Genomic DNA, 10,480 nt, shown 5'->3' with positions numbered 1-10,480 from the left:
GCGTTTATTCACTTAGAAAAAGTGTTACAAATAACTGTGCTCCACTACTGTGCATATGTCTCTACAATGATGTGTTTGATGTTGCTACAAACTGCATGCCAACTGATAGCCACAAGAGGCAGCAGCATTTAGAAAATTCATAAACTGTGATTTGAGGAAGTATGCTACCCACCCCTGCCCTGTCTGTGGATGAGAACATAGCCCCTTCTCTGCTCAAAACCCTTCAATGCTCCCCTGTGCCCTCAGCTCAAAATCTTCGGCTCCCCCTTTCTCCCTCCACGCCAGCACCCCGGGCCTCCTTGCTGGCCTCACACATGCTGGGCACACTCACACTCGCGACACGTGTCCTGGCTGTTCCCTGCCTGGATGTTCTTCCCCCACAAAGCCTTATGGTCAAATCCTTCTCCTCCAAGTTTTTGCTGAGCATCACCTTCTCATTGAGGCCTCTGCTGATCACACCTAATCCCCAGGACTCATGAGGCCCTTTCTCTGCTCAAATTTTCCTTCTCCTATAGCATTTGCATTATATAAATATTACATAATATTTATTTATTAGGTTTATTGTCCATCCCCCACCCCACTGGAATATAAATTTCACAACATCAAGGATCTCTGTTTTGTTTATTGATATTTCCCTAGCACCTAGAAGAGTGTCTGACACACATTAGATGCTGAATAAGCCTTTGGTTCATGAATGAATGAACGATCGAATGAATGAATGAATGAATGGATGGATGGATTTACATGGCAGATAGTGTCTAATTAAAGTATTCTATCAAACATAAATAAAAAATATATATAATAATATTAATTTGATGATACACCAGAAGTAGGCATACTATAGACTAAAAACACGCGAGCATTTTACATGGATAACCTCATTTAATGCCCGTGACAACCCTGTGAGGTTGGCTACCTACATTTATCTCTACAGTAAAGGTCACCTAAGTAATTTGCCCAAGGTTACAAGCAATGTGATGGAGCTAGGATGAATGCCCCTCAGGTGTGCTTCAGAGCCCGCACCCTTAACCTCAGGAGACACCTTCACCCACTGGACACTGAGCTCTTCTTCAGATTGTCTTCTCTGTGGACACAGGCTCCATGTGGTGGAGCAATTTAGCTTTCACTTTCTTTCCTGGTCATTTGTCAGTGTGATTGCCTTAGTGCTTCTGTGACCAGTCTAACCGAGATCATAAAGTATTTCCATTCACAAGATGTGCAGCATTCACAGATACAGAGTGGATCCTGAGTTAGGGATGAGGCAGGACAATGGATCTAACAGGGGGACACCAAGAAGGTCAGAATGGCTAGTCCACAAAGTGCTGAGTGTTGTGAGGGTAAGACCAGAGGCCAGGATGGGGTCTCTGGGTGGCCGAAGACAGGAAAACAATCCAGAAGTCCAGGAGGAATCACTCACAGTGGGAGCAGAGTGTTCCTGTGACGGATTAAAAAGTACCTAAGAAATTTCTAGGTCTTGCTACTTGCTGTGAAATGAAAAAAAAAAAAAGCATGCATTTCATTCATTCTTAGAGGAAAACAAGCAGACTTTTAAGAATTTAGAAACACCCAGGGACGCCTGGGTGGCTCAGTTGGTTAAGCATCTAACTTTGAAGCAGGTCATGATCTCATACAGTTGTGGGTTCCAGCCCTGTGTCAGGCTCTGTGCTGACAGCTCAGAACCTGGAGCCTGCTTTGGATTCTGTGTCTCCCTCTCTCTCTGCCCCTCTTCCACTCACACTCTGTCTCACTCTATCTCTCAAAAATAAAATAAAATAAAATAAAATAAAATAAAATAAAATAATTTTAAAAAAGAATTTAGAAACACCCAAAGCTGGAGATCTTAGCTTTGACCATAAGAAGTTTACAGAACTTGGGGTGCCTGGGTGGCTCAGTCAGTTAAGCGTCCGACTTTGGCTCAGGTCATGATCTCACAGTTCGTGGTTCAAGCCCCGTGTCGGGCTCTATGCTGACAGCTCAGAGCCTGGAGCCTGCTTCGGATTCTGTGTCTCCCTCTCTCTCTGCCCCTCCCCTGCTCATGCTCTGTCTCTGTCTGTCTCAAAAATAAATAAAGACATTATAAAATTTAAAAAATAAAAATAAGAAGTTTGCAGAATTAAAAAAAATCTTTTATTAAGACATTTGAAATCAAATTAAAAAATAAACAAATTTAAAAAGTTTGCAGAACCATCGCCATTAATTTTTGATGATTTTCCTTCTCTGCTAAAGACATTAACTGGCATTAATTCTGCGCCACAATGTAAAATATGTGGTTATGTCAACAATTAGAAATATGCAACCAAGAGGGGAGAGCACTATGTGGCTGTGAGATTGATTAATGCCTGTATTCTGTGGGCTGATTTAGAAATGAACAGGAATCACATTACATTTGAAAAGCAGAGTTCATTCCATGTGCAGCTTCCTTTCAGGTCACCAGGAGTTATGCAGACCTTAATGTGTTCTCTAGTTCCTGGTTCCACCGAGAGATCTTAAATATGTCAGGACATAATCCCAGCCTATGTTTCAAGGCTGGATGAAATAAAGATGCTGTGATGAAATGAAGCCCATTCCTAGGGCTTCATGGATATTGGCCACGAAATGATTCCACTACAAAACATAGAGGGAGGCAGCATTTGTCAAGAGAGGAGCAGGCAAGGAAGGAGTTTTTTGGGTTTTGTTTTTATTTTTTTAATGTTTTATTTATTTTTGAGAGCAAGAGCGAGAGAAAAAGAGAGGGAGAGAAGGAGCAGGGAAAGGGCAGAGAAGGGGGGGAGACACAGAATCTGAAGCAGGCTCCAGGCTCTGAGCTGTCAGCACAGAGCCCAATGAGGGGCTCGAACTTATGAAATGTGAGATCATGACCCAAGCTGAAGTCGGAGGCTCAGCAGACTGACCCACCCAGGTGCCCCTGGAGTTTTGTTTTTAAATAGTAAATCATTAGATGCAGTAACTGTTGAACTATGGAAGTTAAAGAAAAGTCATTCAAAAGGTGAGCCTTGTTTCACATTCCCAGGAACAATTTTTAGCACATTTCCAGCCTTAGGATGAGATTCCTGAGGTTGTGCAGATAACATAAGGTATAGTTTTGTTATTACAAACTGGCAGAGCATTATCTGGACTGTGAATTTAGCACAAACCTATAAGTTAATGGGTTTGAAGTAAAAGAGGTAAGAAATTGCATGTCCAGAAAGTCCCTAAGAGCCATAAGCCAGTAATCACCATGTCACCTGTTTGCATTCAGAAAAAAGACTGTGATGCTGTGGGCTCATGCCATTTCATTGGAATGTGCATTATCTCTTCTAAGTGACTGCAAGGAGACTTCTGGAGAAACGTGAAAAGGAAAACACTAGGGCAAAGAAGAAGGAGAATAAATGAGACGGTTTTTATGTGAACTTCCTCTGCTGCTCCCAGATTCCTGAGGCGCTGTGTTGGAAAGAACTGGGAGCAGAGCAAGTGCTGAGTGCTTTCAGGGGAATCAGGAAGGCATTTTTGGGGAAAGAAGGATTAGGAATTGATTTACTGAAAATCTACTTTGTGCCACTCACAGTGCTTGGTACTTGATGTATATTCTCCACCCCATTCTCACAACTGTTCATCCAGGGAACTATTGGTGACAACAACTGTTCCAGATGTGAGACGGAGGGCTGGCTGCATGCAGGGGAGCATAATGAGCTCGCACAGGGGCGGTCCTTGCTCTCATTCAGTGCTGGGCACCGTGCCAAGAGTTTTAGTTGAAATATCTGAATTAATCCTGTAAGGTAGGTACCATTGTTATTATTCCCATTTTACAGATGAAGAAACTGAGGTTGAGGAGTAACTCTCTTATTCAAGGTCATGCAGCTGGTTAATGGTGGAGCTGGGATTTGAACTCAGGCAGTCTGTCTCCAGAGCTCCTACTGATAATCACTATGTTATTTTATTTGGTACACACATTTATTTATTAAAAAGTTATTCCTCCTTTTAAAAGTTTTTATTTTCTTTTAATGTTTATTATTTTAGAGAGAGAGCATGCATGCAAGTGGGGGAGGGGCAGAGAGAGAGAAAGAGAGAGAGAATCTTAAGCAGGCTCCACACTCAGCACAGAGCCCAACATGGGGCTCAATCCCATGACCCTGAGCTGAAATCAAAAGTCGGACACTCAACTGACTGAGCCACCCAAGTATCCAGTTATTCTTCCTTTTAGATTGCTTACTTGCTATCCTGGTGACAAAGCTTCTTTCACCTCAAGGATCACAAAATCAGCGGCCTCTGAAAAGCCCAAAGGAACCTTGGGAAGCCATGACAAGGAAGTTACACAAGGTGAGACGGATGCTTCTTTCACAGTATAGAAAGTACAAGTCTGCTGAAAATGCCACTGAAGGTTAAGATCCTCAACTTGATGGGTCAATGGAGAGAAACACGTGGGTTTGTTGTCCCCATGCTGGTGTTGTTAACCAGGGTCCCACCTGGGGAAGAAGGACTCACTAGGGAAGGTCGGTCTCCACCAGCTTGACAAGACCAGTCGGGGGTACAGGAAAGCCCTTTGATTCAGAGGAGCTCACACCTTCCAATTGGCCCACAAGACAGTTTTGTTCCTCACCAGACGTAGCCTTCCAGGAAAGACTAGTAGATACCAAGGAAAGGAAAGGAAATATTTTCTCTTCAAGTTTGGCAACAGGAACACACAAGACTGGAAAACACATAGGGAAGTTCCATCTGATTCAGTAGATGGCTATGTACTACGGCTAAATACTCAGCCATAGTAGGGAAGCAAACTACCTGTACTTGTAGGTACTCACAGATGCTGTCATGATGTGGATTTCGTAGGGGCAGGAGTATGAAAGCCTCAACTCCCTTGCTTTGGCAAGGTGCATCTATCTTTGTTTTTTCTCATCCCTAAGTTTAGAAGCCCTTTGAGAAGAATACTTTTTCCCACTTACGTACAAATCCTTAGCATTTATTCTTTAAAAAAAAAAATTTTAACATGTATTCATTTTTGAGAGTGAGAGAGACAGAGCATGAGCAGGGGAGGGGTAGAGAGAGAGGGAGACACAGAATCTGAAGCTCTCTCCAGGCTCTGAGCTGTCAGCACAGAGCTTGATGCTGGGCTTGAACTCATGGACTGTGAGATCATGACCTGAGCTGAAGTTGGACGCTTAACCAACTGAGCTGCCCAGGCGCCCCTAGCATTTATTCTTATACTAGTCATGTCAACCAGCTACTAAGATGTGGTGTGCATTAGGGCCAGATTTGGGGGAGGGGTTACTACTCTAAGGATACAAACAAGACACCTGATAATGACTGGAGTTCAAATACAACTGATACATGAATAGAGAATGGAGAAAGCAGCTATTACCAGTGGAAGGCTTGCCAAAACAGACTAGTTTGGCTAACAGCAGAAGAAGAAAGCTTTTGTTTAGGAAAACAAAATAAATTGTACCCTTTTCTCTACCAGTCTTAGAAAGATTGTTCTGAAGGGCAGACTCCTTATTTTAATGACATTATGGGGAAAAACAAAATAGCAAGTACGTTCCCCCAATTTAGAAAAAGATGTGCTCAAGCTCTTCTTAGAAAATGAGCCTCGGGGCACCTAGGTGGCTCAGTTGGTTAAGCGTCCAACTCTTGATTTTGGTTCAGGTCAGGATCTCAACAGTTTCATGAGTTTGAGCCCTACGTCCGTCTCTGCTCCAGTGCAGAGCCTGCTTGAGCGTCTCTGTCTCTCTCTGCCCCTCCTCTGCTTGCACTCTCTCTGCCTTTCTCAAAACTAAATAATAAATTAAAAACTTAAAAAAAAGAAAGAAAGAAAATCAGCCTCAAAGCCAAAGAGGCTCCTCTTCCTGCGTTTCCATTTTCTTTGGCCTTTGTGTTTCTTCAGGCTGTCCTTCCCTGTGCCCATTACTCTGCAAAAGTGAGGGTAGGGCTTTCTCTGTCTCCACAATCTTCTCTCGCCATCCACTTTTCACAAACTGAAGCCAGACTACTCTTTCTGAATCCCAGACCTGAATCCCTTTCCCCCCACAGTGTCCTTCAGAGATAGCCCACTCCCACCAGAATGGGCTCATCTCCTCTCCTCAGTAGGGCCCAAAGCAGGCCTGTCACAGGTTAGGGGTGATTTATGGATGGTACCATCTATTATCACCCTTATTTCATAGAATAAAGGACATTTTAACACCAAAAGAATAAAAAAAGTAGATCTAAGCATAAGAACCAGTCTGCTAATTTCCGCTAAGTACTTAAAGTGTTCCTTCTGTAGAACGCTGGCCGATGCAACCTGGTTGTAATGCAGTTGTTTGAAATCGTTATATGCTGTGTTGTTTGTCTGGTGGTGGTGCCGATGCTTTTGCCTGGGGAGTCCTGAATGCCCAGAGGCACTTGCTGTGCTTGGCCAGTGCAGCCCTTCCATACTGGTCACTCTCAAAATGATCCTGCTTGCCCGACCGCCTGTAAGAGAATTTCACCTGGAGGGCAGGCAGACTCTTTAGGACAGCACAGGGAACAAGCCCACACCGCCTCCCCGCTGCTGCCACAGCCTCCACTGTAACTGGAAGACAGAAACGTTGAGACACCCCCCCCCCCACCATGAGACCCTTTTCTCTTTTCTTGAGACCCTTAAGACTGTTGAGGCTTGCCCACCCTCCCTTCTCTTCCTTCTCTGTCATTAGCCCAAGCCAGCCTAGAACACCGAGAACTAGAACCATCAGGTCCACTTTTTTGGTGAAGGATCCTTCCCTTCTCCCCCAGTAGGTGGTTTCGGGGGGAAGGCAGACAAGAGTAAAGATAGTTTGTGTGCTAGCCATAGTCTGAGTCTGGGTTTCTGTCTAAACATATTTAAAGGAATCATTATTTGCTCGCATCCTTAATCAGAATACTTTTCACAGAATCTAAGCTGGAATATAGAAGCAGTAAAGAGAGGAGGGGGCTGCTGGATGGGGATGGACTAGAGAGGACAGGAAATGAGAGACTCTCATGAGGTGGAAAACAAGATGGTGGGAGTATCCGAATTAGAGAGCTACCAGGAGAGAAAGTTGTGCCAGAGAGTAGTGTTTGAATTTAAGATTCCAATTTTATTTTATGCTATCCGTTGCTGCATAATTAAACATGCCAAAATGTAGTGGCTTGAAAGAACACCCATTTTATCATATCTCATGATTTTGTTGGTCATGAATTCAGGTGGAGCTCGCCTGGGCAATCTTTCTGCTCCACATGTCAGAGGTCACTTGGCGAGGTTCAGCTGGTGGCTGGGCTTGAGGCTGAAGCCAAGATGGTGTCACTCACACACCTGGTGCTTTAACAGAGATCCTCAGACTGTGCTCAGCTGGGCCCCTCTCCTTCTCCATGTAGTCAAGGGCCCTCTCCATGGGGTGTCTCCAATAAGGGGCCCTTACACAGCCACTCGGAGCTCCACAGCTAGTATTGTAGAAGACAGGAGTAGAAGTTGTGAGTCCCTAAAGTCTGAGCTACATTTTCATATTAGTTCTGATACTTAGAAGACTCTTGAATTTTCTGTGTAGACCATCATGTCATCTGTAAATGACAGTTTTGATTCTTCTTCTCCAATTCTTCTATTTTCTATTACATTTTGTTGCCTTATTGCACTAAATAGCAAGTACAAGTCTTAATAAAAGCACTGAAATATTTGAAGGGGTGCCTGGATGGCTCAGTCGGTTGAGCCTCCAACTTCGGCTCAGGTCATGATCTCGCATTCCGTGAGTTCGAGCCCCGCATCGGGCTCTGTGCTGACAGCTCAGAGCCTGGAGCCTGCTTCGGATTCTGTGTCTCCCTCTATCTCTGCCCCTCCCCTGCTCATGCTCTGTCTCTCTCTCTGTCAAAAATAAATAAACATTAAAAAAAAATTTTTTTAAAAGCACTGAAATATTTATAATTTTGTCCTTACTGAATATTTACCAGTCTGTGCTTTAGATCATAAATTTAAAAGTAAAGAAATATGAAATCATAAAAGAACTCAGACAAAATATTGATTAAAAAAATTTTTAAGTGTATTTATTTATTTTGAGAGAGACAGGAGAGCAGAAGCAGAGAGAGCAGAAGCTCTCTCTCTCTAGAGAGCTGGGGGGGGGGGGGATCCCAAGCAGGCTCCATGCTGTCAGTGCAGAGCCCAATGCGGGGCTCTAACTCAGAAACCATGAGGCCATGACCTGAGCCGAAATCAAGAGTCAAACGCAGGGGTATCTGCATGGCTCAGTCAGTTAAGCCTCTGACTTCGGCTCAGGTCCTGATCTCACAACTTGTGGATTCGAGCTCCACGCTGGGCTCCGTACTGACAACTCAGAGCCTGGAGCCTGCTTTGGATTCTGTGTGTCCCTCTCTCTCTCTCTGCCCCTCCCCCACTCACACTCTGTCTGTCTGTCTCTCAAAAAATAAATAAACATTAAAAAAAAAGTCAAATGCTTAAGCAACTGAGCCACCCAGGTGCCCCCAAAAGGTTGATTTTTTAAACTAATCTTCGAGTTGGCGGGGGGAGTAAACTATTTTAAACGAGAAACAACATGGAACTACTGGCAAAACAAATAAATAGATACAAATTGAGGAGAGGAAGCAAAGGTGGAAGGGGAAGAAAACTAAAGAGGAGCTAGTGGAATGACAAAGAAGAGAGTTATTTTAGGAGATAATAAAAGGGGTGTGGGAAAGATTTTGGATGAAGAGGACTTTAAGGAAATTTTGTAGCATATACTGTATGATGCATCCACTCTTTGTGGCCTGTTCGTTTTTACAAAAGGCACAACCTGGGGCACCTGGCTTGCTCAGTTGGTTAAGCGTCCGACTTCAGCTCAGGTCACGATCTCATGGTTCTTGAGTTCAAGCCCCGCGTCGTGTTCTGTGCTGACAGGTCAGAGCCTGGAGCCTGCTATGTTTGGATTCTGTGTCTCTCTCTCCCTCTCTCTTCCCCTCCCTTGCTTGTGCTACCTCTCTCTGTGTCTCTCTCTGTCTCTCTCTCCAAATTAAGAAAAAATAAACATTTAAAAATAAATAAAGGCACCTCTTGCTTTACAGACTTCTATTAAGACATTATAACTATGGTGTGTTTACTGTGTGCCAGGCGCTGTGCCAACTGATTTACATGTGTTACCTCACTGAATTACCATATCGACTCCACGAGGTAGTTACCATAATTTCCCCCATTTTATAGATGAGAAAACTGGTCTCGAAGAGATTAAGCAACTTGCTCAAGGTCAAACCAATAGTCAGAGAGTGGAGATGTAAACTCAGATCATCAGACTCAACTCAAAGCCAGGACTCTTAATCACCACACCCCTCTTCTGCGGCGGCCCTTTCGGGCACCTGGGAAGGAGTAGAGCAGCTTGTGAGGAGCTAGATGCCCATTCAGAGCAGCGGGAATGGAACCAGGACAAGGTAAGGACCCACCAGGCTTTCCTGGGTGTCGCTGGCGCAACTACTTTGCAGAATTAATCTGGAGGGGCACTTCTGACGCTGAAAAACAGAATGCGTTCATTTTAGTTAGTAGGCATTTACAAAGTGGATTACGTCAGAGGCAGGAATATTTGTCATCAGGGCATGGGCGAATAGAACAGAAAGCTACAGAGTATTAATCTACTTGCATCTACACAAGTGAGGTGAGTCAAGAGCCAAGCAGGAGTCTGATGTCTCAGTAGAGGCTGAACTGAGCAAGGGTCTCCCTTAGTTGCCCTGACAAAGGAAACGCTTCTCATTAATATGATATCCTCATATGGAAAAGCACATGCATTCAAAGTAAACGGTGAGTCAGTGCAGAGCAAGAGTGTCAGGGAGGAGGCTGGGAGGGAGCTGGGTAGCAAATAAAAGATCAGACCATAAGGGAAAGAGTCTCACTTATGTACTGAAGAGGTGATGTCTTCAGGGCTTCTTAGGTTCTGAGACCTGTCGCATAGGGTGATGTCAGTACAAATAATAAACTTTGCACCTGTGGCTTGTGTTGCCTCACCTCACCTGCCTGATGCCCTCGCTGCATGAAAGAACAACCCTAGGGACCAGAGTGGGCAGGTCTGTAAGAGTCACGTGCAAGTGGCCACTGCCAGGCTCTCTTTGTTCCATTAGTGGAACAGGAACAGGACAGCACAATCCTACTAGGCCTGTAGCACATTCCCCACAAGTTTTCATGCAGATGGCCTTTTGCCAACATTCCCAACTTAGTCCCCAAACTACTTAGACCTTCAGCTTGTAAAATGGGTTGTTACAAGACATTGTACCTATAAAATTCATTAAGGAGCCTCTCACAAATATTTTTTGCAACATTTATTTTTGCACCTCCTATGTGCTAGGGTCTGGGGATCCAGCAGTAAATGAGATACACAGAGTCTCACAGAGCTTATACTCTAGCAAAGAAAGACTTTCAGGAAGCAAATACACAGGCAAAGGTTTCTTTAGGATTGTGACAAGTTCTCTAAGGATAGGCTCAAGGCACTGTAAGAACAGACTAGGCTCAAGGTACCGTAAGAACAGGAAAACCTGACCTGGTCTTGGGTCTGAAAAGGCTTCCCTGGGGGAA

Source organism: Panthera leo, chromosome D4 (assembly GCF_018350215.1).
Source record: "Panthera leo isolate Ple1 chromosome D4, P.leo_Ple1_pat1.1, whole genome shotgun sequence".
Classification (NCBI taxonomy): domain Eukaryota; kingdom Metazoa; phylum Chordata; class Mammalia; order Carnivora; family Felidae; genus Panthera; species Panthera leo.
This window is presented reverse-complemented; position numbering follows the sequence as displayed.